The sequence below is a fragment of the Lepidochelys kempii genome, chromosome 13 (genome assembly GCF_965140265.1).
Source record: "Lepidochelys kempii isolate rLepKem1 chromosome 13, rLepKem1.hap2, whole genome shotgun sequence".
Lineage (NCBI taxonomy): Eukaryota > Metazoa > Chordata > Testudines > Cheloniidae > Lepidochelys > Lepidochelys kempii.
The window spans coordinates 37173653-37200809 of record NC_133268.1 but is presented as its reverse complement, the minus strand read 5'-3'; the positions used below and the strand labels follow the sequence as shown (position 1 = coordinate 37200809).

The following is a 27157-nucleotide window of genomic DNA, read 5'->3' as shown; positions in this document are numbered from 1 at the left end:
CTGCATGGCCTGTATTGCAGCCACCTGCTATCAGGCCGTCCTGTGCTTGCAACACTTTGTGTGTTTCCAGGGAGGAAAACAGGACATAACCGATTAGGGCTGAAGGTTCTGCCATCTGGGAGAGGGTCAGTGACTGTGTCATGGGGCCTTTCTCCTCGAGGGGGATCTGGCTCCGATCCAGCCCCAGTGCAGGGGGATGGGTGACTCAGGGAGGTGGGAATGGGACAGGAGGCCTTTGCCCTCTTGATGAACTGGGGGGATTGAAGGTAAGGAACTAAACCAGTGCAGCTCAACATGCTCATAACACTTGCAGCCCTGTATAAAGACTATTATTACCATCTAATCTCATGCTTCCGGGCTTCCCCTGCAGGGGTCAGGCAGGACGGGTTACCTCGATACCCCATTGGCTCCCTGGGATTTTTTTTCACTTTCCTCTGAAGTGTAGTGATCAGAGATAGTCCACACCTGGAGACAGGACAGAGTGGGTCACAGCTCTGAGCTGCCTGGTTGGTGCTTGGGCTGGCATGCTCAGGATCCAATTGATCATCAGAATCGAGGTGGGGAAGGAATCCCCCCCGCACGTCAGATTGGCAGGTATCTGAGGTAGAGGGTCATCTTTCTCTTCAGTATGGGGCAGGTGCAGGGTTGCCAATCCTCCCGGTTTTGTCAGGAGTCTCCTGGGATCGGGCTCTATCTCCCGGAGGGTACTGAAGCCAAACCGGGAGATTTTGGGCTGCTAAAAGTCCAGCAGCACAGCAGAGCTAAGGCAGTCTCCCTATCTCCTAAGGCACACCCCACCCCCTTGCCCCAGCCCTGTCCTGGAACCAGCACTCCAAACCCCTTGCTGCACCCCGACGCCCTGCCCTAGCCCTGAGCCCCCTCCGGCACCCAAACTCCCTCCCAGAGCCTGCACCCCGCACCCCCTCCTGCATCCCAACCCCCTGCCCCAGGCTCAGCCCAGAGCCCCCTCCTCCATTCCAAAACCCTCGGCCCCAGTCCAGAGCCTGCACCCCTTCCTGCACTCCAACCCCCTTCCAGTGCCTGGTGAAAGTGAGTGAGGGCATTCTCCATCCTCCCGGACGTTTAGGGGACTGGAGCCGATGGTTTTCTTCTGTGAACTGGACAACCCTGCAGAACAAGATGGGCTTGTGCCCTATGCTGAGGCGGTACTGCCGGATGTACAGGTTCTTTTTGGGCTCCAGGGTCACCTGGGCTGACTCCTCTTCTTCCTGGGCTTCATTCCAGTCCTCCTGCTCCATGCAGACGCTTCTTCCACTGTACTCGGGCTTGAAGGAGAACTGGACCTGGGTGCTGAGCTTGAGCCCTGAGGGACATCTCAGCAGAGATCCTCCAGCTGTGCTTGATGCGGGACATATGGTGCTTGGCATAGCCCACCTTGCGGGTGACCTTGTCTGACCAGGTGATGGGAGATTCGGAGTCCTTCGGTTCTTGATGCACTTCCAGGCACCGGTTGAGATGCCTGTTGTGAGAGTCAGCCCCCCCTGGGCAAGAAGTTCAGCACGTTGGGGTGGATGGAGAAGGAGACTGAATCGGTGGAGCTCATGTCATTGTACTGGTGGAACTGAGTCCCCCCATTTCTGAACACCTTGGTCAGGGTTGGGAAGACGCTGAAGTCAAAGTAATAGAGCCCCTTGCAGCATTCAGGCCGAAGGGGAGTGTCGAACCCATTTTCATCTGTGCTCATGTCAAAGACATGGCACATAACCCCCCGCTCTAGGAAGATGATGCAGAAAAAGAAATCATAGTGCATGTAGTGGTCCCCGCTCACAGACCTTGGACTCAGCATCTGTGCTCAAGTCCTTCACAACCCGGTAGGATTCGCCCTCGATGATGTAGATGTTGGGGTGGGGGGGTTCATCTTGTCACTCATGTAGTGATCCCCACCCTGGCATGCGGGGTGCAGTCCCTGGAACTTGATACCATCCCCCTTTTTAGATCCTCTGTCTGTCGGTAGCTGCCAAAACAAACAAAAATATTTCCTGAAAACAAAACTGGTTTATTGCTAGTCAAACATTTTCAGGTTTTGTAAAGAAAAATTTGACAGTTTTCGAGGGAAGAAGATGCTTTCTGGGAATATTTTCCTTTTGCGAAAAAAGAATCCAATTTCCTCTCAATAACAATGTTTCTAATGGCTTTAATGATGAGGACACACGGCCGGACCAAACTTCTCCCCCAGCCACTTCTGCTTTTTCCATTCTCCTTCATCCACCTCCTTCGCAGCAGTTCCCAAACTTCCTTCCAAATCTCATCGGTAGTGTAGGTGATTGAATGGCGTCTTCTCTCTCCTACTATTACTATTACTCACAGCCTTGAATTTGCTTTGGGCTTCCCCCATGTCAGTAGAAACAAGAGAACCCTGTGCACTCTTTTAAGTGAGAAGGGGGCGGGTGGGGGGTAAAGAGTATGGATTTGCCAAGGTGCCAGAGTAGATCTGAAAGCTGAAATCTATCAAACTGGATTTTCCATCCTTGTTTTTAGGAAATTTAATTAGGATAACTCCTTATTATTGAGTCCAGGGAGTGTGAGCTTTCTCATTTTAATGCTAAGCTCTACTCAGGTCTGCTTTTACCCTGGACAGTACTGCTGCAGTCAACAAGGCATATAATCATCAACTTTATAGATCAAAGATTAGATACAGAAAATGTCCTAGGAATGTACTGAACCCAGATTACACACGCAGTCTGGCACTCAATGGATGTAGATAGACCAGTGTTGAGGCCTATCACCTGTACCATACAAATCACACAGTCAGATTTCTTACTACATTTATTTATAACAATCAGTTCTTCAATATCTCAACTACATTTGTCACACTTTAAGTAATTCTCTGATGCACTTTGTCTGAAGGCATCCTACTAACCTGGTCCCTGCTCTTTCTAATGTGGAGGTTTGAAAGAGTTTAAACTATCAAAAGCAGTTGCTTAAAGTTATTGTTAGAGGTTCTCTTATGCTATTGAGTTGGATGGATAAAGGAGAAACAGGCATATGACATTGCTTAGTTAAAATGGTTTAGATACAAAAAATCCTGTATCTTGCAGGGGGTTAGACTACCTGACCCTTGTGGTCCCTTCTCACCCTATGGTCCTATGAGTCTATGAAAAATCCAAGATGTTTTTCCTTGAGGTCTTGCTAGAAAGTGCAGGTGCAACAGGGGAACTTCCAGATACTGGGATTAAAGAAACACAGTCTCTGAAAGGAAGTCTCACCGTCTTTTCTCAGCCTGATAAGCCCGGGATAGGCGAGAGCAGGACACATGGTTTGTCCAAGTGTCTGGCAGCACTTCTAAGTTCTCCAGCTTCACTGGTAGGCTCAGCAAAACTCTGAGGTCCAGCATGCTGATGCCAGTTGATATACCCTGTTTGTTGGAGGATGGTGTCTAAGGTCCAATAGAGAATAAGAGGATTACTTGCCAACAGCTCCCGGATTTCGTCTATTACTTTCTCTGCTGCTTCCAGCACTATCCAGTAGATGGCGCTGGTGCATGAACATTCTGTCATTCTTTGCTTATCTGAGGCTCTTAATGTGTTAGTCATTCCAAACACTTCGGATGAAGTGAGCTGTAGCCCACGAAAGCTCATGCTCAAATAAATTGGTTAGTCTCTAAGGTGCCCCAAGTCCTCCTTTTCTTTTTGCGAATACAGACTAACACGGCTGTCACTCTGAAAATTCCAAACCTTGTATTTTTGCATTAACCCGGCCTATTAATTGTGTCCCCTCCTTTTTAAAAACAATTTATTTTAATGTTTCCAAGTCACACACATATTAATTTTCCTTCTTCTGCCAGACAAACCCTATCACTTCTGGGGGCAACAATCAGTGTCAAAAAACCCAGACACAATCTTGTATAGTTCCTCTAAATGTAGTGGACATGGGGCCAGCTTTGTCAAGGTATTTAGGTGCCTGAAGGTGCAAACTGGGTTTTTCATGAACATCGTGGGTGTCTGCAGGAGTGAGAGCTTCTTGGGTTGAGTCTTGCATTGGTCTCCTGAAAATCAGTGGGATCAATTCAGTCCCTTCCAACCCATGCTTACCACTTCTCAGTGCCCTCCTCCCAGCTTGCAAAACCGGCTCATGTGCTTCCCGTTCCCCAGCTTCTCTCCAAATCTCGTTACCAAAGCAGAGGACTTTATTACATCTTCTCTGAGTCTTCTCTCGTTATGACCTGCAGCCTCAGTTCTGCTTTGGGATTTTCTGGGGGATTGAATCTGCTGCCAGAATGCAGAGAATTTGTCGAGCCTGAATAAAGAATAAAATTTTCACTGTTCATCAAGTTGTTGGTATTGAACTTTCTTGGTTTTCTCCTTGATCTGGGATCTACAGATGGGTAAAAATGGAAACAAAAGAAGGAAATCAGGAGGGAGCCAGGAAAGGCCTGGGAGTTGGGGTTTCTGTGGAGACAAAGGGGGAAAATATTTGTGCGTCATAAGGCCAGAAGGGTATGATGGTTCTCAGGGTACTAAGCAAGGTGTATCACCTAGTTACTCTGTTACCCTTTGCCTCCAGAGAGAAGGGCTCTTGCTTGTACTAGCTGCTTAGCAGCTGCCTACCACCACCAGTCCCTGATAATGGGATCCCCAGAGAAATCTCAGTCCTTTGGCACCCAAAAGAATGATGCACCCCCGTTTACCATTTTTATCACAGTGCCTTAGAATCATAGAATCTCAGGGTTGGAAGGGACTTCTAGAGGTCATCTAGTCCAACCCCCTGCTCAGAGCAGGACCAATCCCCAATTTTTGCCCCAGATCCTTAAATTGCCCCCTCAAGGACTGAACTCACAACCCTGGGTTTAGCAGGCCAATGCTCAAAGCACTGAGCTATCCCCCCATTAGCTTGGGGTACCCACCGACCTTGTTTGAGGTGGAAAAAAGCTTAGCTATGCCATTTGGTTCCCTCTCTTCTTTTTCATATTTTAAGAGGCTACTGACACTCTTAAGGAAAAATCCAGTCTTTGCATCTACATGGGGCATCCTGCAGTGTGTGAAGAAGCCTACAGAGTTTGATCTTACTAATTCTCTATGTAAAAGGTTGTGACATCATTCTTCAATTGCCCACATGTGGTATTCGTTCTGGGAATTAGCTAAACGTGTGAATGAAAGCCAGGATCTTAAACCTCCTGGATCTGTTAGTTCCAAGGCCAGTGAGAGTATTGTGTTTGTGTGTATTGAGGCATTGCACAAAGAGGATAGAGGGACGGTGGCGTGGTGCAACCATACCTTGGGCCTTTCCTGGTTTCCAGATGTTTGAGTTTTGCTCATCTCACCATTCTGGAAGTCGACGACAATACCACCAAGTGACCTTCATTTGGCATTAACATTTTTGTTTTGTTTTGCCATTGAACATCCTAGTTTTTTTGAACAGGAGAAGAGATCTTGTTGGTAGGAGTTAGCGATCAACTAAACTGTTGTACATATCATGCCTTGCAATTTGCATACTGAGCCAGCCATCCCCACATACATCAGCTGGGCCCCACAAGCCCTGTTTCTGCATACCTCCCCAGCCATGCCCCTGATCTTTTCACTGTAACCTGGCCCCCTTGCTACTACTGTACCCAGCTCCCCACCCATCAGCGCATTCAGGGAATGCTTCTCCCCGAAATCTTCCCCACTCCTATAACCTGACTCACTCGCATTGCCTGAAGTGAAGGACAACTGTGTGACAGTGGCCTGGTGTTCCTGGTCATGTGTCACAATGGGTGGAGTTTGTGGCAGGGGTGGCAAGAGAAATCAGAGACCGGGTTTGTTCCAAAACACAGAGAGTTTTATGTTTGGGAGAAAGATCCCTGCCCAATAGACATACTCCATCTCCAAGCAACAGGGGTGTGTCAGAGCTCTTCTTAGTTCTGTGCAGCAAGTGGTCAGCCATGAACACTTTGATTTCCTGATTAACGTTCTTCCAACACTGATTAACAGCTTTCGTGTTGTCACTGTTGCAGTGATTGAGAGGCTCAGACAAATCAGGGAAAACTATCCCAGTTCCTGGACCCCGATCCCTGACGCCGTCCGCATCTGCTCTCACATTCTGTGAGGTGAGTACCAGGAATTAGGCCGAGATCACACCAGCAATGCCAGAACGGGGGAGCCAGGGAGCATAGCCCCATCACTTTTAAAAAGAGTGGCGCAGGGGCAGGGCCTCGGGGGGGAAGGGCTGACACGGGGGCAGGGCCACGGTTCAGGCACTAGTGGACTCCCCGGTTTTAGGAAGCTTCCAGCGCTCCTGGATAACACCACAGTGTCTGATAGATCACAGCCTCTTAACTCACAGTTTAAGATGCTGCAGGGCAAGCAAAACATGATGCCAAAGCAGGCCAGCTTGGTCCACGCAGATCAGCCTGTTGTCAGGAATCCCCCTTTCATGAGCCAATCCTCCCTCTCCTGCAAGCTTCTGCTACCTCGTGACCCAGGAATTGGCCACAATACACATTAGCTACCCTAATCAGCGCACGCATTTCTTTCCCCACAGCAGTCAAGGTGCGTGCATTCTCAGCTCCAGACCTCCACATTGTGCGGCTTTGGAAGCACTGCATCAATGTGCCTCGAGATCAGGACGTAGGTTCTTCCACCTGCCGAGTAAAACACAGAGTTTCACACATAACCGATCCAAGGCTTCCCAACCCCCTGTCCTCATTGGTGACCCCCATCCACAGCCACAACCCTTCTCCCTATATCTGTGCCCTCCATCCTCTCCGTCCCCAACCACCCCCAAAGTCCCATGTCTCTGGATAGTCCCTACCAATTATAACAGCTGTTGTGGGGAATGGCTGAGGAGTGGTTTTCTGTGCTCACAGAAAACTTCCCCATAAAATAATCACATGTTGTAACAGAGTCAATTGGAACAAGCTACAGGAGTTATTCAATCTTTATTGGTTTCAGAGGAGCAGCCGTGTTAGTCTGTATTCGCAAAAAGAAAAGGAGTACTGGTGGCATCTTAGAGAATTTATTTGAGCATAAGCTTTCGTGAGCTACAGCTCGCTTTATTGTGCTGGTGGGGAGCGAGGCTTCCTGGGAAGCAGTGAGCAGGACTGGAAAGGGACAGCTGATTTGTCTTTATTGAACTTTGCTAAGCTTGTGGGTCTGGCTGGGTTTCCTCTCAGGTGTCACCTGTCAGAGCAGCAGAGAGCTCAGTGCAGGGAGGGGCAGCTGTGCCCTCTTCAGCTCTCTGGGTCCTAGCCCCAGACCCCACTCCATAGAGCTGCCATTCTCTCCCCTCCAGGGAAATGGCTCTTTGGGCCACACCTGCCTTGGTCTCCTTCTGGCTCCTATCTCTCTCCCCTGTCACCATGGCTGGTAAGTGACCCCAGTTTTCCTGGACACCTGGGTCCCATTCCCCATCCCAGTGTCTTTCCCCAGGGCTGGGTGCTGCAGGGCCCCCTCGGGTCGCTGTCCCAGATGTCTGGATCTCACTCCCATCCCAGTCTCTTTTTCCTACAGGGGTTCACTGTGTGTCCTATCTCCAACTCATCTCCCCACAAGCGGCCTTCCCAGATGGCTTCATGTGATGAGGGCGAATGACCTGGTGCACTCAGCCTATGACAACAACACTGGCAGGCTGGCTCCCTGAACTTGTGACATCCTGCATGACCAGGAGACCCACCAGTTCTGGAGAGCAGGTAGCTTTGAGTGCCTGGCCTGGGACTCCTGGTTGGAGACCGAGGACCAGGGCCTGGAGTGAGAGATAAATGCCAGCTCCCCAAAGGCAGGTGAGTCCCCAGACCCCAGCACTCAGATTGGCTCAGGAAGGTGATGAGCAGGTGACTGGGTAGGAGGGAGCTGCGGGAGGGTACACCAGGGGGGATACATAGCGGTTAAAAGTGGAGTTTGGATCCAGGACTCTTGGGTTCTATCTCTGGCTGTAGGAGGGGAGTGGGATCTGGTGGGTTGGAGCAGGGGGGCTGGGAGGAAGATCTCCTCAGTTCTTTCCCCAGCTCTGGGAGAGGAGTGGGGTCTGGAGGATTGCGGAGGGGGTGGGGCACTGGGACAGTTCTGCCGGTGCACCTTACTCCTGGCCTATAGCCCCTGCTATCCCAGCCGTGGGCTCCCTCCCCAGCTCTGCTTGTGGCACTCAGACCTGACCCACAACTCCCTGCTTTCCCAGCCCTGGCCTCTCTCCCAATCCCAAAGGTGTGCCTATGCCCCTTAATCCCAACCCGCAGCCCCCTGCAGTCCCAGGCCTGGGCTACCTCCCAGATCTGCTGGTGCCTCTCAATCCCAACCCACACCCCCGAGCTGTCCCATTCCCTGTGACTAATAACCCTTTCTCACCGTCCCCTGAGCCCAGTCCACAGTGCATCTGGCCCTCGTCCCAGGGACTTGGGACCGATCAGCTCATCCGCCACGTGACGGGGTTCTTTCCCTGCTCCATCACTGTGACCTGGGAGCAGCGGGACCAGGTGACCCTAGGGAAGCAGTTGACCAGCAGCATCCAGCTGAATGAGGACCGCACCTTCCAAATCCAGGTGTCCATTGAGCAGGGGCAGGAGGGGGTTGGTCCTGCGGAGCACGTGTTTGTGGTGAGACACAGCAGCCTGGGGGATGCCCCTCTGAGGGTGACCTGGGGTGAGTACTGGGGGCGCAGAGCAGGGAGGAGCAGTGGGAAGATACTGGGAATGGGGGGCCTCACACTGAGGGGAGAGATATGGAGGAGATGGACACAAGGGGTGGGGGGAAGAGGGAGTTGGGAAATGCAGAGGGGCAGTTTTGAGGGGCACCAGGGTTTAGTAGACAGAGAGAGGTACTAGGGGGCAAGAGGAGGTGGAGATGTGTTTTGGCTGGCTCAGAGGAGAGGGGCAGGCAGAGGGGCATACTGGGGGCTCAGAGGGGAGGGGAAACCAGAGAGCAGGGGTTCTGGGGGCTCAGAGGAGACGGGAAACAGAGAGGGGTTTTGTGGGGGCTCAGACAGGGAAGGGAGGCAGAGAAGCGGGTGTCTAGCTGCAGGGAAGACCCACAGGGGGTGGCTGGGAGGGGCAGACGGGCTGCGGGAGGCAGGATGCTAGCTCAGGTTTATTGGGCAGAGAGCAGGAGGGGGAGCCGGGAGGCCCCAGGAGAGGTGAAGGGCACAAGGGCTTCGGGTGACCCAGGGCTTCGTCTCTCTCGGGGCACTTCTAGATTCCCAAGCCATAGGCCAGGCTGCTATCCTGGCGATTGTTGCTGGCTGCTGTTAGGGGGCTTATTCCTTCACCCACTTACTTCCCTGGTCCTTCTTGCATGAACAGAGAGCAACAATCCCTGAAGTCCAAAGGTGCAAACAATTCGATGTTTATTGGAGTGAACTTCCAGCAAGCATGATTCTAGTTTCCTTCCTTAGTGTCCCCCTTCCCAGCTCTGACACCACAGAGCCTTACACCTGTGTCCCTGTTCCCATTCCTGCCCTTAGCCGAACATGATTCCAACTTCCTTACCCCCATTCCCTGTTCCCATTTCCCCCTTTAGCAAAACACGATTCCAATTCCCCACCCCCATTCCCTGTTCCCATCTCCCCCACCCACACACTCACCCCCTCACTTTCTGATTGACTGCAGACTATATAGTAAATCTTGAGTTCAGCTTAGCTATACCTTAACCAATCATTTTTCTGAAATTTAACTAACCAATCCTAACATATTGTAACATGATTATGTAACCAATTATATCCCACCACCTTAATTAGTTTACACCCAGCAAAATTAATTATACAGCAGACAGGAACAATCACAGAACCAGACAGAGATTATACAGACAAACAATAGGGAAATGGGGACTACAGTGATACAACAAACACAGAAATGAGGATTTCACATCCCAGCTACTGATAAGTGAGTTCTTGTCAGACAGGATGCTATCAAACTAAGTTTCCTTTTACATTTTCTAGGCAAAAAGAAAAGGAGGACTTGTGGCACCTTAGAGACTAACCAATTTATTTGAGCATAAGCTTTCGTGAGCTACAGCTCACTTCATGCTTATGCTCAAATAAATTGGTTAGTCTCTAAGGTGCCACAAGTCCTCCTTTTCTTTTTGCGAATACGGACTAACACGGCTGTTCCTCTGAAACCTGTCATTTTCTAGGCACTTCCCTTTCTCTGGAGGCGATGGGCACTATCAGGACAGGATTGTATCCTAACAGCCCAATAGCACCTTCTTTCAGTGTGACTAGTTTGGAATGTGAGGAGGTGACCAGTCGCTTCCCAGCTTATGGCTGCCTCTGCTGCTTAGCCAAAGGCCTTAGCCTAAGCACAGGGCCTTAGACTGTCACAGTAAGAGAAGGACCTTACACTGGCAGACAGTGATTTTGATTCTTTCTTTTATACCTCTAACTAGCCAAGTGATAAGAATACACCTAAATTCTTCGAGTACAGGCCTTTACCAACAGGCCTGAATATCTATATCCTAACAGCTGCATCCTCACTGTGCTGGGAGTCGGGGCTCTGGGCTGGTTCCTGAGGATGAGGCCAGGTGAGTGGTGCAGCACGACTCCCCCTCTTGAGTCCCCACCGGGCTCCCTGCAGCACAGAGCCCCCTAGCACTGCGCTGGGTCCCTGGTGACAACATTAACAGGCAGGGGAGAGAGACCCCTGGTGAGCCCCCACCCTGCAGCACTTGGTCTCCCAGCCAAGTCCCAAACCAGCCTGGCCCTGCTTAGCATGAGATCCCAGGGGCTCCATGCTGAGCCCTGGAGGGACACAGGGGTTGTGGCGGTGGGAAGCCACCCACCGATGTGATCCCCACTGCCCCCTGTAGTAGGGTCCTTGGTGGGCTGGGTGGCCGAATGGTTAGCATCCAGTCACCTGGGGGAGAATGTGATGTTGCACTCTATATTGTTTTATGAAAGTATGTTGATGAGTGTGAATATATTGTAACTAAAATATGCTTCATGCAAAAGGTCTCTTGTGAGGTATTGTTACAAAGCTTATAATCTACTGAGTGTGGTCATCCTGTTTGTATAAAGGTATCACTTTTGTATCTGAAACTAGAAATATGAAATATAACTCTGATGGCCTATTGTAATTATTAATGGTGGCTTGGAATCTTGCTGGCTCCCATCAACCAGGACAACTGACTGTGGATGGCTCTGGTTGCAGGCAGGCCTTGCTGTGAGTCTGGCTGGGAGGAAGGAAGGCTGGGGGTCTCACAGGACATGTGACCATGTCACCTGAACTTGAACCCATCTTTAACCTGGTGTTTTTCCACTGAGAAGGAGGGGTGGGAACCCAGAGGGACAAAGGGTTCCTGCCTTATGCAAAAGCTATATAAGTGGGTGGAACAGAACAAAGGAAGCAGCCATCATGAGGAATCCCCTAGCTACCACCTGAGCTGGAACAAAGGCTGTACCAGGGGAAAGGATGGTGCCCAGACTAGGAAGGCGTCCAGTCTGTGAAAGAAACCTATTGAAACATCTCTGAGGGTGAGATTTTATCTGTTTTCAGTTTTATTACTGTATTAGGCTTAGATTTGCGTGTTCTATTTTATTTTGCTTGGCAATTCACTTTGTTCTGTCTGTTACTACTTGAAACCACTTAAATCCCTACTTTCTGTATTTAATAAAATCATTTTTAACTTATTAATTAACCCAGAGTATGTATTAATACTTGGAGGGGGGGAACAGCTGTGCATATCTCTCTATCAGTGTTATAGAGGGTGAAGAATATATGAGTTTACCCGGATTTATTTGGGTTTACACCCCATTGGGAGTTGGGCATCTGAGTGTTAAAGCCAGGAACACTTCTTAAATTGCTTTCAGTTAAGCCTGCAGCTTTGGGGCTCGTGGTTCAGACCCTGGGTCTGTGCTGGAGCAGACGGGAGTGTCTGGCTCAGCGAGACAGGGTGCTGGAGTCCCAGCTGGCAGGGAAAGCAGGGGCAGACGTAGTCTTGGCACATCAGTTGGCAGCCCCAAGGGGGTTTCTGTGACCCCACCCATCACGGAGAGTCATGCTAGTTGAGCCCCAACCCACTCAATCCTCCAGGCTCCAACCCAGGGCCTTTAGAGAGTCAGCAGCATTGACCCCTTGGGCAGGGTGGGGGTTGTGGACCCTCTGCATTACCCTCCCTGCATCACTTCCCATCACTGCTCTCTCCACTTCCAGCCCCGGACAAGGAAAAAGACAATATAAAAGGGAAACCAAACCTCAGCCCCAACCGGGCTCAACACACAGTCCCCGGTGTCTCAGCCAGGCTTCTCTGACTCCTTTTGCAGGAGCCTGCAGGGTAGGTCTGCTCCTCCCCAACCTCCCCCTTCTGAGCTGGGCTGCTCCCTTTTCAACCCTTCCTCCAGTTGCAGCTTGCTCTGCTGCGCTGGAGGGGCGGGCCTAGCTGGGCCCAATATAGTCTTTTAACCCTTCTGTCCCAGTGTGGGGTTTGTATATCAGATCCTCCTCCCCACCCCACATGCACACACACCCTCACTGCAGGGGGGCAGGAGTGAGCCAGGGTCTCCAGATGAATCCATTCCTGCTCGGGCTTCCCCTGCAGGGGGCCATATGGGGCCGTATCGCCCAGTGCAGACATAGCCACAGACCCTCGACTCTGCTTCAGCCACAGCTAAGCAGGAAACACCTCGACCACGGCACTTTCTCTCCCAGATGCAGAGTGACCAGATGCAGAGCTGGCTGTACCACGGCCATCAGTTTGGGCTGAGACCACATGGAACACCCCTGGTGAAGAGGAGGTGCTGGGGGTGGGGATTGGCTGTGGATAAGGGCAAAATAACTGAGTTTACAGGGTGGGGGGCACCTCTGTTGAACTTCCACCCTGTGCTGTTCCCCACCCTCCAATCACCCCTGTCCCTCAGAGCTCCCAGCCCCCTCTACAAGATCCCCCAGTTTCCATTCTCTTCCCTCCCACCCCACCGGGCGGCATCTCAATCATTCTGCGTTTGGGAAGTTGCGGCACTTTATGATGCTTGACCCATAAATACAATTTTCACCTTCAGGGAAATTGTTTGGGGACCCCTAGTCCCGGAACTGTGTCTTCAACTCAGGGGGTTGGGGGTTTATTACCTGCTGCTTATTAAACCTGTGGAGGGACTTATCACCTTATCCTACTTGTGAGTCTTTTGGGCTTTACTGAACCCCATCAGCTGGTGCATTTAAGATATCGTGGTCACAGGGCATCAAGGGCCCCTGCAAAGTGTGCATAGCCACGGGACACTAATTTTACATTTGCTATGTCAGGTCATGTGATGGGAAATTTATGGGTCTTATCAGCGTGGGTACTGGTGACCCTGAGAATACTGCTTTACCCTCTAATGTTATATTTATCTCTTGTTTAATATACTATGTTGAATGTATTGTGTGTGTTTGTGTTATTTCTGGGGCGTGTCCAACTATCAGGCAAGTAAGTGGGGATTATCCTGTGCTTAGAATTTTTCTCCCAAGCTGCCCGGGTGATGCAGCCAGGAAGTAGTGACGGGGGAGGAGGCCCTGCCACATAAATTCAAAGGGGAAGAAAATACAAAAGTTACGTCCTGCTGAGTGGGAAGCAGGATCCAGAACAACCCAAGCCTGTCCATCAAAACATGTAAGGAGATCGGTGCTGAAGGAGGTAACTGGGTGGATGGGGGGGAGGGGCACTACCTTTAAAAGCTCTTTATTAATAGTATTTTGATCTGTTGCTTTACAAAATATGATACTTAGGATGCTAATTCTGGCTGAAAGCCTTGTTCATGTAATGGAGCAAGCAGTTCTGCTGCTAGTATCTGTTGAAATGCTTGGTCATGTTCCCACAGCGTCTCTCGGTCACCTTGCTTTCAGAGCGACCCACCAGTCCAAAAATCTCTGCTCCCGAGCCGACTCCTCCCAGCTGCCTTCGGTTTCATTGCTGCTCCACCTTGGCAGGCCTGTGAATTTTAAAAGTTTCCTTATTTGTCCATAATGGCTCTCAATAGCTTGTAACCATTTTTGACCAAATCCCACTGACTGCAGACTCGTGAAATTTTACACTTGGCATGTTAATCAACTAAATATTGTGAAACAACATTTTCAATAGCTGTAACCCTAAGCTATTTGTTGGATTTGTTTTTAATCAAGGGCATGTCAATCTTTTATACAAATTGCTTAGTTTTAATACAATTATTCTTTTCCCATTTTCATATCACTACCATATCGGTTTTTACTTGCTAACAACATTTACTTCGCACCACAGCTAGACAGAACTTTTGGATAAGAATAGGAGTACTTGTGGCACCTTAAGAATGTTAATGGTGAAGCTCCATTTATATATTCACTGATCTGTCCTGGTGCCCGGTTGGATTTTGCATCCAAAGCACACATGTGAAAAAGAAAACACAAGCTATTGTGGGTCCTTGTTGGAGCCTCTTTGGGTTTTTAATTAAATACCATGTCTTATCGACAGTTGTTTTGTCCATTGCTATAAACACTCCATGTTTCATGGGAAGGCACCTTCCTTCCATAAAGCAACCCTTACCCTTTATGTGCCATAAAATCACGTTAGCCGATGTAAGGTCTGAATGAGCTCTCCCCTGACATCTAGTGGTGAGCTGGGGAAGAGGACTTCAGGAGCCAACTTTGTTTGCATGAACACACCTACCCTGCCTATGTGCTCAGCATGAGGGAGCTGCTTTGCCCAAATGATGACTTTTGGCTGGTGCTGGATCACAAGTCACTTTGTTATTGGGGGCAGGGGTACGAGAGGGTTGTTATCCTTGTTGTACTAATCAAGGGCAGCAGAGCTGTACTTGTATCCTGTGTGACACTCTGTACCTCAAAGTAGCACTATGGAACCCCCATATTCACACTTTTCAGAGTAACAGCCGTGTTAGTCTGTATTCGCAAAAAGAAAAGGAGGACTTGTGGCACCTTAGAGACTAACCAATTTATTTGAGCATGAGCTTTCGTGAGCTACAGCTCACTTCATCGGATGCATAAAGCGGAAAATACAGTGAGGAGATTTATATACACACAGACCATGAAAAAATGGGTGTTTATCATACACATTGTAAGGAGAGTGATCACTTAAGATGAGCTATTACCAGCAGGAGAGTGGGGTGGGGGGAGAGAAAACCTTTTGAAGTGATAATCAAGGTGGGCCATTTCCAGCACATTTCCAGGAGTTAACAAGAACCTCTGAGGAACGGGGGGAGGGGGGGAGGAATAAACAAGGGGAAATAGTTTTACTTTGTATAATGACTCAACCACTCCCAGTCTCTATTCAAGCCTAAGTTAATTGTATCCAATTTGCAAATTAATTCCAATTCAGCAGTCTCTCGTTGGAGTCTGTTTTCGAAGTTTTTTTGTTGAAGAATTGCCACTTTTAGATCAGAAATCGAGTGACCAGAGAGACTGAAGTGTTCTCCGACTGGTTTATGAATGTTATAATTCTTGACATCTGATTTGTGTCCATTTATTCTTTTACATAGAGACTGTCCAGTTTGACCAATGTACATGGCAGAGGGGCATTGCTGGCACATGATGGCATCTATCACATTGGTAGATGTGCAGGTGAACGAGCATTCTTACAACTACAATACCCACCTGCTGAAGTGAAGAAACAGATTGACAGAGCCAGAAGAGTACCCAGAAGTCACCTACTACAGGACAGACCGAACAAAGAAAATGTGAGGTTATGAAATATTGCTATATGTGGCCAAGAGTCCTGTGGCACCTTATAGACTAACAGACGTGTTGGAGCAGAAGCGTTGGTGGGTGAATCCCCACGTCGTCAGATGCATGTAGTGGAAATTTCCAGAGGCAGGTATAAATATGCCAGCAAGAATCAGGCTAGGGATAACTAGGTTAGTGCAATCAGGGAGGATGAGGCCCTCTTCTAGCAGTGGAGGTGTGAACACCAAGGGAGGAGAAACTGCTTTTGCAGTTGGCGAGCCAGTCCCAGTCTGTGTTTAACCCTGGGCTGATGGTGTCCAATTTGCAAGTGAACTGAAGTTCAGCAGTTTCTCGTTGAAGTCTGGTCCTGAAGTTTTTTTGCTACAGGATGGCTGCCTTGAAATCTGCTACTGTGTGCCCAGGGAGGTTGAAGTGTTCTCCTACAGGTTTCTGTATATTGCCATTCCTAACATCTGATTTGTGTCCATTTATCCTTTTACGTAGGGACTGTCCAGTCTGGCCAACTAACATGGCAGAGGGGCATTGCTGGCACATGATGGCGTAGATGACATTGGTGGACGTGCAGGTGAATGAACTGCCGTCGGCAGAAGCATTCTATGTATAGGTCCAGACTGTCATTTCGACCCTCAGGAGGAGTCCATGTGGAGTCCATGTCTGGACCTATACATAGAGTGCTTCCGCTGACGTGCACAGGCAGAAATTGTGGAAAAAACCATCACTTGCCTCATAATCCAAGTCGTGCAGAACGCAACGCCATCCACAGCCTCAGAAACAACCCTGACATTATAATCAATGAGGCTGATAAAGGCGGTGCTGTTGTCATCATGAACAGGTCTGACTACCAAAAGGAGGCTGCCAGACAACTCTCCAATACCAAATTCTACAGGCCACTTTCCTCAGATCCCACGGAGGAATACACTAAGAAACTGCACCATCTACTCAGGACACTCCCTACACTAACCCAGGAACAAATCAACATACCCTTAGAGCCCCGACCGGGGTTATTCTATCTACTACCCAAGATCCAGAAACTCAGAAACCCTGGATGCCCCATTATCTCAGGCATTGGCACTCTCACTGAAGGACTGCCCAGATATGTGGACCCTCTATTCAGACCCTACGCCACCAGCACTCCCAGCTATCTCTGTGACGCCACTGATTTCCTGAGAAAACTACAATGCACTGGTGATCTTTCAGAAAACACCATCCTAGCCACCATGGATGTAGAGGCCCTCTACACAAACATCCCACACACAGATGGAATACAAGCTGTCAGGAACAGTATCCCTGATGATGCCACAGCACAACTGGTTGCTGAGCTCTGTGACTTTATCTTCACGCACAATTATTTCAAATTTGGTGACAATATATACCTCCAGACGAGTGGTCCCACTATGGGCACCCGCATGGCCCCACAATATGCCAACATTTTTATGGCTGACCTGGAACAATGCTTCCTCAGCTCTTGTCCACTCACGCCCCTTCTCTACCTACATTACATTGATGACCTATTCATCATCTAGACCCATGGGAAGGAAACCCTGGAAGAATTCCACCACAATTTCAACAGCTTCCACCCCACCATCAACCTCAGCCTGGACCAATCTACACGGGAGGTCCACTTCCTAGACACCATGGTGCAAATTAATGATGGTCACGTTAACAGCACCCTATTGTTAAGGAAAAGTTAGCATATGTGACTCCATTTTGGTTTGGGGCCCACCATTGTCTAAGAGCAAGCACATCATGTACCAGGAGGAGTGTTCCTTAGATACTGCATTCCTGGGAAACTCCCCCCCTTGTCTCCAGCCTGTCTCGACTCCCAGTTTCTGTTCTTTGTCTGTTCCTAACTCCCTGCCTCCTGGCCTTTTGCTGTGGGCCTCCCATCCTGATAAGAAAAGTTACTGATGCATTGCTTTAGGGCCATGCTGTGTAGTTGAAGTAATGGTTTAGCATGGGGAATGTACCTTGCAAGAATAGGTGGTAGATAAGGAAAGGGTTTGTCTATTGGCTAAGGTTTCCGATGCACGAGGGCAACATGGTTTGCTAAAAGGTAAAAAATCTTTGTATAACCTGCATTCGGGGTCCCCTTCTGACTAGCAGGGGGGCACCACGCTCGAGTGTAATAAACTTAATGTCTTTGGGAACTCTGCAGTTGTGGACTTTGTTCGTGTGCCTCAGCCTAGACTCGAACTGCGCGTGACCTATCAGGTATAATTCGCAACAGTTCGTGGCGACCCAGATGGGACTCTAGGTTCGCCCCGACGGGCGAGACCGCGCTCCTCCTCTCGGACAGCCCCAGCCGGCACAGGGTGAGTTCACCTTTGAGAACTCCGAGGAGTGGGAGTGTGAGCCGTCACTTAGGTGATAAGGTGGCACATTTGGTGTCCTTTTTTGTAGCCCATTATGGGTTCTGGGCAGAGTGTAAGTAAAGGGACCCCTTTGGCTGAAATTCTCGAGAATTGGAGGAATATTTTTGGTACCCATGGTTTAGGTTAAAAGAAAGCTGTAATCTTGTGCAAGGTTGAGTGCCCAGCACTAACAACTCAAACACTTCTCGAATGGCCACCGGATGGGTCCTTTGCTGGGGAAAAATTAACAGCACTTAGGAAAAGGCTGGAAGACAAAGCTTCAGCCCAGATGGATTATTGGTATGTATGGGACAACTGGGCTTATGCGCGTGCCGAAGGATGTCCTCTTTCTTCCTCCTTCTCTTATTTGTCTCAGGGGTCTCCAGCCCTGCTCTGTGCTATGCCTGCTTCTGCCCCTCCTCCTGCTTATGCTCGGCTTTCTGATTTGTGTCTGTTGCCTCCTTGTTTGCCACCCCCCGACCTGTATAGGCCTGCTATTGACCCACCCGTTGCTCTGCAGGCTCCCCTTGTCAAGCAACCTCTTGTGAGCCATGATCAGGCTGGCAATGAGCAGATAATTTTCCCCCGTGTCCACCGGCCTTTCAGCCCGAATGATTTGGTTACTTGGCAACAGCAGATGCCCCGGCTTCGTGACGATTCGGAAAAGGTTCTGCAAACTATTCGGTCTGTATTTACCGCGTTCAATCCTACATGGGGAGATGTTCAGGTAATTCTCTCTTTAACCCCGATGAAAAATATTCCATCCTGGATGCCAATCGGCGTTGGGACAGAGAAGATAATACCCGAACTCCGTGGCCCCTGACGGATCCCGATTAGAATCCCAATAGCAATAAAGGGATGGCCAGTTAAAGTGGCGGTAAAAATGGCCTTTTAGAGGCTATATGCAAAGTTGGCAGTAAAACAGCTAATTGGTCTAAAATTCGCGAATGCCAGCAGGAGCTCAATGAGCACCTCTCTGCCTTTTTGGCCCCGTTGTCCAAACAGGTTCGTGTCTATGGGGGTGGTATAAACCCTGAGGCAGAGGAAAACCGGCCTATGATGGTCTCCTTTTATGTTGATCAGGCAACCTCAGACATAAAAAAATATTTTTCTAAGCATGTTCCCGACTGGCCAGGAAAACCCCTGCATGAGGTGGTTCGGCTGGCCACTTTTGTGTTTAATGGCAGGGACAAGGAGAAACCTAGAGAGAAACGAAAGCAAAAGAAGGAGGAAGTAAGTATGTTGGTGGCCGTATTGCAGGTTCCCTTCGGAAACCAACCTTGGCAGGGGCGCGGCAGTATGAGAGGAAGGGGGCGGGGACGCAGGACAGGAAGAGGTGAAGGCTGGGGGGGGGAATGAAAAATGGGAACTGTAATTATTGTAAACAACCAGGACACTGGAAAAGGGAGTGCCCCCTGCTTCCAAGAGGGGCTCCTTGGCAGGGTCAACCAAGAAGTGACTCTTCCCTCTCCCCTCAGGCCCCTCAGTGGTATCCCCCTAACGCTCCCCAGGACCTTGTTGACCCCCAGTGACTAGGGGCGGAGATTTTGGGAACCTTGGGAGAGTTGGAATGGGATTTGGGGTTACAGTCGCAAATTTATCTAAAAGTTGGGGAACAGCTTGTGCCTTTTTTAGTAGATACCGGGGCCACCCTCTCCACTTTAACTTTTGTTCCGGGCTCTCTTTCCGATACCAAAGTTTGGGTACAGGGTATAGAGGACAAATCTCTGCCCGGCTCCCCTATCCTACCCTATCCCTGTTGAGCATGGTTCTTTAAAGTTGTCACATAGATTTGTTGTAATGCCAGAGGGCCCCGTGAACCTTCTCGGGCGGGATGTGCTGAGCAAACTGGGGGCGCACATATATTGCCCCCCCGAGGGGCTCCACGTGTCTGTCCCGGACTTGGCTGTTGCTTCTCTTATGGCATCGGTTACCCCTGTTCCTGATGTCCCCTCTGAATTGTCCAGTGTTCCACACAGTTTGTGGAGCATGAATTCAACCGAGGTAGGCCTTCTTAAATCAGCCGTTCCAGTTAGTCTGGAAACAAGGGACGGACCGCCTCCCTCCATAAAAAAAATACCCCTTGCCGAGGGAGGCAGAAGAGGACATTTCACTTCTTATTGACAGCTATTTGACTCAGGGGGTTCTAGTCCCCTGCAGTTCGCCCTGTAATACTCCCATTCTTCCTGTAAGGAAGCCTAAACAGGGACCGGACGGGCGTCCAGTATATCGATTTGTTCAGGATCTACAGCTATAAATGGTTATGTTATAGCCCCCCATCCAGTTGTCCCTGATCCAAGCACCATTCTAACACTGATTCCTCAGTCGGCCACTTGTTTTACTGTCGTGGATTTGTGTGCAGCATTTTTCAGTTCCCCTTGGCACCCCGATTCTCAATATTTGTTTGCATTCACCTGGAAGGGCCAGCAGCTAACGTGGACACGTCTTCCCCAAGGGTTTTCAGGATCCCCCACTATTTTTTCCCAGATTCTCACAGAGGATTTAAAAGATATTGTCTTGCCTAGTTCATCTGTCCTAGTTCAATATGTGGATTATTTGAGAATTGCTAACATAGTTCCTATTTTTAAGAAAGGGAAAAAAAGTGATCCAGGTAACTATAGGCCTGTTAGTTTGACATCTGTAGTATGCAAGGTCTTGGAAAAAAATTTGAAGGAGAAGGTAGTTAAGGACATTGAAGTCAATGGTAACTGGGACAAAATACAACATGGTTTTACAAAAGGTAGATCGTGCCAAACCAACCTGATCTCCTTCTTTGAGAAAGTAACAGATTTTTTAGACAAAGGAAATGCAGTGGATCTAATTTACCTAGATTTCAGTAAGGCGTTTGATACCGTGCCACATGGGGAATTATTAGTTAAATTGGATAAGATGGGGATCAACAGGAAAATTGAAAGGTGGATAAGGAATTGGTAAAAGGGGAGACTACAGGAGGTCCTACTGAAAGGTGAACTGTTAGGCTGGAGGGAGGTTACCAGTGGAGTTCCTCAGGGATCGGTTTTGGGACCAATCTTATTTAATCTTTTTATTACTGATCTTGGCACAAAAAGTGGGAGTGTGCTAGTAAAGTTTGCGGATGACACAAAGCTAGGAGGTATTGCCAATTTAGAGAAGGACAGGAATATCCTACAGGAGGATCTGGATGACCTTGTAAACTGGAGTAATAGTAATAGGATGAAATTTAATAGTGAGAAGTGTAAGGTCATGCATTTAGGGATTAATAACAAGAATTTTAGTTATAAGCTGGGGACGCATCAATTAGAAGTATCAGAGGAGGAGAAGGACCTTGGAGTATTGGTTGATCATAGGATGACTATGAGCCGCCAATGTGATATGGCTGTGAAAAAAGCTAATGTGGTCTTGGGATGCATCAGGAGAGGTATTTCCAGTAGGGATAAGGAGGTTTTAATACCGTTATACAAGGCACTGGTGAGACCTCATCTGGAATATTGTGTGCAGTTCTGGTCTCCCATGTTTAAGAAGGATGAATTCAAACTGGAACAGGTACAGAGAAGGGCTACTAGAATGATCCGAGGAATGGAAAACTTGTCTTATGAAAGGAGACTCAAGGAGCTTGGCTTGTTTAGCCTAACTAAAAGAAGGTTGAGGGGAGATATGATTGCTCTCTATAAATATATCAGAGGGATAAATACCAGAGAGGGAGAGGAATTATTTAAGCTCAGTACCAATGTGGACACAAGAACAAATGGATATAAACTGGCCACCAGGAAGTTTAGACTTGAAATTAGATGAAGGTTTCTAACCATTAGAGGAGTGAAGTTTTGGAATAGCCTTCAAAGGGAAGCAGTGGGGGCAAAAGATCTATCTGGCTTTAAGATTAAACTTGATAAATTTATGGAGGAGATGGTATGATGGGATAACATGGTTTTGGTAATTAAATATTCATGGTAAATAGGCCCAATGGACTGTGATAGGATATTAGATGTGGTAGGATCTGAGTTACCCAGGAAAGAATTTTCTGTAGTATCTGGCTGGTGAATCTTGCCCATATGCTCAGGGTTTAGCTGATCGCCATATTTGGGGTCGGGAAGGAATTTTCCTCCAGGGCAGATTGGAAGAGGCCCTGGAGGTTTTTCGCCTTCCTCTGTAACATGGGGCATGGGTCTCTTGCTGGAAGATTCTCTGCTCCTTGAAGTCTTTAAACCACAATTTGAGGACTTCAATAGCTCAGACATAGGTGAGAGGTTTTTCACAGAAGTGGTGGGTGAAATTCTGTGGCCTGCGTTGTGCAGGACATCAGACTAGATGATCATAATGGTCCCTTCTGACCTAAATATCTATGAATCTATGAATTGCTGCCTCTGATTATAATGCATGTTTAATTGACTCTGTTGTTTTGCTTACTGCCCTAGCCAATAAGGGTCATCGTGCATCTCCATCCAAATTGCAGCTGTGCAAAGATCAGGTAATTTATTTAGGCTTTGTGATTCGGCCCGGAGAGCATTTACTCTCTCCTGACAAGGTGCAGGCAATCCGGGATTGCCCACGCCCGGTTACAAAAAAGCAGTTACGGGCTTTCCTGGGGCCTGCTGGGTTCTGTCAATCCTGGATAGTGGCCTTTGGGGAACTGGTCAAACCCCTAGTCCAGGCCACCACAACATCGACCCCCGATCCTGTCTCCTGGACCCTGGAAATGGAAGCCACTTTTGAATCTACCAAGAAGGCTCTGATCTCTGCGCCCGCCTTGGGATTCCCGGATTATGGTAAACCATTTTCTCTTCTCATTCATGAACACCAGGGGGTGGCCAGTGGCATCCTTTTGCAATATCTGGGGGATCGCCCAGGCCCCATAGCCTATTACTCAGTGCAGCTGGACCCTGTCCTTTTGGAAGCCATTCAGGCCCCTCGCCAGGTGGCGGCGGTTCACGGTTATGCGCAAGGCAGCCTAACTCTGTTTTATCCCAGGACAAGCATTAGCTGACTCAGCCGTGAAGGCTGCAGCTCTACAGCCCCTCCTGGTTTTGGCTTCCCTCCCCCTGGATCCGCCCTTCCCGCCTGCTGACTGGACGCTGTTGTCTGCTGACGTATCCCCGGAGGAGCTTCGAGACTGGAAACGCTGGAAGGGATCTGAGGGCCCCGACAAGGTTTGGCGAATCGGGAACAAACCTATTCTCCCCCGTCGTTATCTACTCCCAGCTGCTCATTATTTTCATTCCTTGGGTCACGCTGGTATCCAGGGTATGGCGGCTGCTATACTAAAATCTTGGGTGGCACTCCATGTTTATCCAGCGGTGAAACAGGCTCTCGGCTCCTGCCCTACTTGCCTGGCCTTCTCTGCTAAGACTTGGCTCGATGCCGATTCAAAGCGGGGGAGACCCTGGGCAAACTTCCTGTTTCAACGCTTGCAGATGGACTACGCAGAAATACCTAAAAGCTCAGGGTTTCACCACCTCCTTGTTATAATGGACCAACTTTCCGGATGGCCTGAAGCAATACCAACCAGAAAGGCAGATGCAAGATCTGTGGTAAAGTTTCTAATGAAAGACATTGTACCCAGGTTTGGTGTCCCTGAAGTCATCAATTCAGATCGGGGCTCACACTTTATTGCAAAGATTTTGGAGGAATTGTACCGGTGCTTGGGGATTATCCGACAGTTACATACTCCGTACCACCCCCAGTCTGCAGGTCAGGTGGAGCGCATGAACTGAACAATAAAGACAATGGTAGCAAAGTTTGTAGGGAGACCCGACTTAAGTGGCCAGATGCCTTGCCTATAGTCTTGTGGCACATAAGACAAACCCCACGCATGCCCCTAGGCCTGTCCCTGTTTGAGGTGTTGTTTGGAAGACCAGCTTTAGTCCCGGGAACTTATGTTCCTGCACATGCTAGCCTCTTGGATGGAGATGAAACTTTGGCCAGATACGTTGCCAGACTGCAAAAGGAGCTGACTGACAACCAGTCTGAAGCTCAATTGTTTCAAACCGCACCCTTAGGGTTGAAGGTAAAGGGTCCTGGATCCATCATAGCTACGTTAAGTTGGCGCTGGGACCCCCACCTGACCCTGACAAGCCATCGGACGAGCCACTTCACGAATGAACGCCACGACCAACCCATGGACTGAACTTTCCAGCTATTGGGACCTTTACAGCCCACCAGGACTTCTTGTGTTCGTGTTTATTAGACTTACATTGGTGCTGTTGTTTTTTGTATGGTACAGAGGAGGATGCCGACATTGGTATGGTTTACCTGGGGGGTCCTCTCCCTATTCCCAAGTCCAGAACAAGAATAAGAGGGCAATAGCTTTTTGAATTTAACCCGCGCCATAAAACAGGGTGTAAATCGAACACAGTGTTGGATTTGTATTCATATCCCCACAGATTTGGGTCAGGGGGTCCCGTTGGTAGGGGTACCTATCCCTCTTAATCGAACACTCCAAGCTAAGCTATGGGCAAACACTACATTTAACTGGAATGTTACAATCCAAAGATGGTCGATTGATATGGTGGCCCAAGGTAATTATGCTTTGTGTGTGTCACGACGTAAGGGCAGGGAAAATACAGTTTTTGTGGGGAATTTTGTGGGGTGCAAGGACACCACCCAGATGAGCTCTGGTGTGGCAGGCCCCTCCACCTACTCTGGAGCCCCGTGGCCGGTCCCCGAGGGGTCTGGCTGGTATTGGTTATGCAATCACACAGCCTATAAGGTTCTCCCAGCAGGATGGTGTGGTCCATGTACCTTCGGGGCTATAGTACCCACCGTGACAGTACACCAGACCCTGACCCGGGGAGAGATCCACAATCTAGTATGGAGGGACCGACGAAGTATTCCTTTAAACCCCCTTTCTCAACGGCCCACAGGTTTTCACTCCTTTGTGCGATGGTTTCTGCCATGGTTAGGAGTAAGCGAGCTAGAAAAAGCCATCGTTAACATTCCAGCTGCTTTGGAATTAATGGCAAATGCCACTGCAGACGCCTTAGCTGCCCTTCAAATTGAAGTCACCCAGCTATCCCAAACTACACTGCAAAACCACCTAGCCCTGGACTATCTCCTTGCAAACCAGGGCGGGGTTTGTGCTCTGGTTAACTCAAGCTGTTGTGTATTTGTAAATCAGCACCACAGGGTGGAAACTGACATCCACATCCTCATGCAGCAGGCAGCCCTATTCCACCACATCAGCCTCAACAATACCAGCACTGGGTTCCAGGAGGCCTGTAACTGGCTAACCTCATGGCTACCGGATGTGGGGGCTTGGGGACGGCGTATTTTGTATTTCATCCTTTTGGCTGTTATTGCTTTTGTGTTATTGTTTGTATGCCTACAATGTTATAGTCTATGCTGTCGGCAACTGCTAACCCTGCATCGCGTTACTCAGCCCCGATATAGCTGACTGACATAGAAAAGAAAAGGGGGGACTGTTAAGGAAAAGTTAGCATATGTGACTCCATTTTGGTTTGGGGCCCACCATTGTCTAAGAGCAAGCACATCATGCACCAGGAGGAGTGTTCCTTAGATACTGCATTCCTGTGAAACCACCCCACCCTTGTCTCCAGCCTGCCTCGACTCCCAGTTTCTGTTCTTTGTCTGTTCCTAACTCCCTGCCTCCTGGCCTTTTGCTGTGGGCCTTCCATCCTGATAAGAAAAGTTACTGATGCATGGCTTTAGGGCCACGTTGTGTAGCTGAAGTAATGGTTTAGCATGGGGAATTACCTAGCAGGAATAGGAGGTAGATAAGGAAAGGGTTTGTCTATTGGCTAAGGTTTCCAATGCACGAGGGCAACGTGCTTTGCTAAAAGGTAAAAAATCTTTGTATAACCTGCATTCGGGGTCCCCTTCTGACTAGCAGGGGGGCACCACGCTCGAGCGTAATAAACTTAATGTTTTTGGGAACTCTGCAGTTGTGGACTTTGGTTCGTGTGCCTCAGCCTAGACTCGAACTGCACGTGACCTATCAGGTGTAATTCGCAACACTATGCCAAAAACCAACCGACCGCTACACGTACCTTCATGCCTCCAGCTTCCATCCCAGACACACCACACGATCCATTGTCTACAGCTAAGCGCTGAGGTACAACCATATTTGCTCCAGCCCCTCAGACAGAGACCATCACCTTCAAGATCTTCACCAAGCATTCTCAAAACTATGATACCTGCACGAGGAAATAAGGAAACAGATCAACAGAGCCAGATGCGTACCCACAAGCCTCCTGCTGCAAGACAAGCCCAGGAAAGAAACCAACAGAACTCCACTGGCCATCACATACAGTCCTCGGCTAAAACCCCTCCAACGCATCATCAGTGATATACCACCCATCCTGGACAACGATCCCTCACTTTCACAGGCCTTGGGAGGCAGGCCAGTCCTCCCCCACAGACAACCCGCCAACCTGAAGCATATTCTCGCCAGCAACTACACACCGCACCATAGTAACTCTAACTCAGGAACCAATCCATGCAACAAACCTCGATGCCAACTCTGCCCACATATCTACACCAGCAACACCATCACAGGACCTAACCCCATCAGCCACACCATCACCGGTGCATTCACCTGCACGTCCACCAATGTCATCTACGCCATCATGTGCCAGCAATGCCCCTCTGCCATGTTCGTTGGCCAGACTGGACAGTCCCTACGTAAAAGGATAAATGGACACAAATCAGATATTAGGAATGGCAATATACAAAACCCTGTAAGACAACACTTCAACCTCCCTGGGCACACAGTAGCAGATTTCAAGGCAGCCATTCTGCAGCAAAAAAACTTCAGGACCAGACTTCAACGAGAAACTGGTGAACTTCAGTTCACTTGCAAATTGGACACCATCAGCTCAGGGTTAAACACAGACTGGGACTGGCTCGCCAGCTACAAAAGCAGTTTCTCCTCCCTTGGTGTTCACACCTCCACTGCTAGAAGAGGGCCTCATCCTCCCTGATTGCACTAGCCTCGTTATCCCTAGCCTGATTCTTGCTGGCATATTTATACCTGCCTCTGGAAATTTCCACTACATGAATCTGATGACGTGGGGATTCACCCACGAAAGCTTCTGCTCCAACACATCTGTCAGTCTATAAGGTGCCACAGGACTCTGCCGCTTTTACAGATCCAGACTAACACAGCTACCCCTCTGATCATTGCTGTATGTGTTACTGAAATATGTTGTGGGGTTCGGAACAGCCACAACCAGACTTTCAGTTGCAACAAAAGAGTAGCCATCAATAGCCAAACGGGCATTAACAGCTAATCAACACCCAATCCACT

At 49.1% G+C, this 27157-nt stretch overlaps 1 protein-coding gene and 1 long non-coding RNA gene across 4 annotated transcripts in view; one reads left to right on the top strand and one right to left on the bottom strand.

Moving 5' to 3' along the window:
* LOC140896641 (uncharacterized) overlaps positions 1 to 27157 on the bottom strand; it is a 34738-nt gene that overhangs the window by 6195 nt on the left and 1386 nt on the right. Inside the window, exons 2-8 of one of the 3 annotated variants that reach the window (XR_012154601.1) lie at positions 26447 to 26528; positions 25899 to 26045; positions 12115 to 13824; positions 6281 to 6580; positions 5235 to 5362; positions 3228 to 4335; positions 976 to 1975 (exon numbers count right to left, since the gene is read on the bottom strand). The gene's annotated coding sequence lies outside the window, so the exon portion shown is untranslated. Of the gene's footprint in view, positions 1 to 336; positions 800 to 975; positions 1976 to 3227; positions 4336 to 5234; positions 5363 to 6280; positions 6581 to 12114; positions 13825 to 25898; positions 26046 to 26446; positions 26529 to 27157 lie in introns of those variants that run through there. The other 2 variants (XM_073308576.1, XM_073308577.1) reach the window with 2 other exon arrangements.
* On the top strand, positions 12356 to 19243 carry LOC140896643 (uncharacterized). Its single transcript, XR_012154602.1, has 3 exons — positions 12356 to 13505; positions 15364 to 15561; positions 16052 to 19243. It is a non-coding gene; the product is annotated as an uncharacterized lncRNA (long non-coding RNA).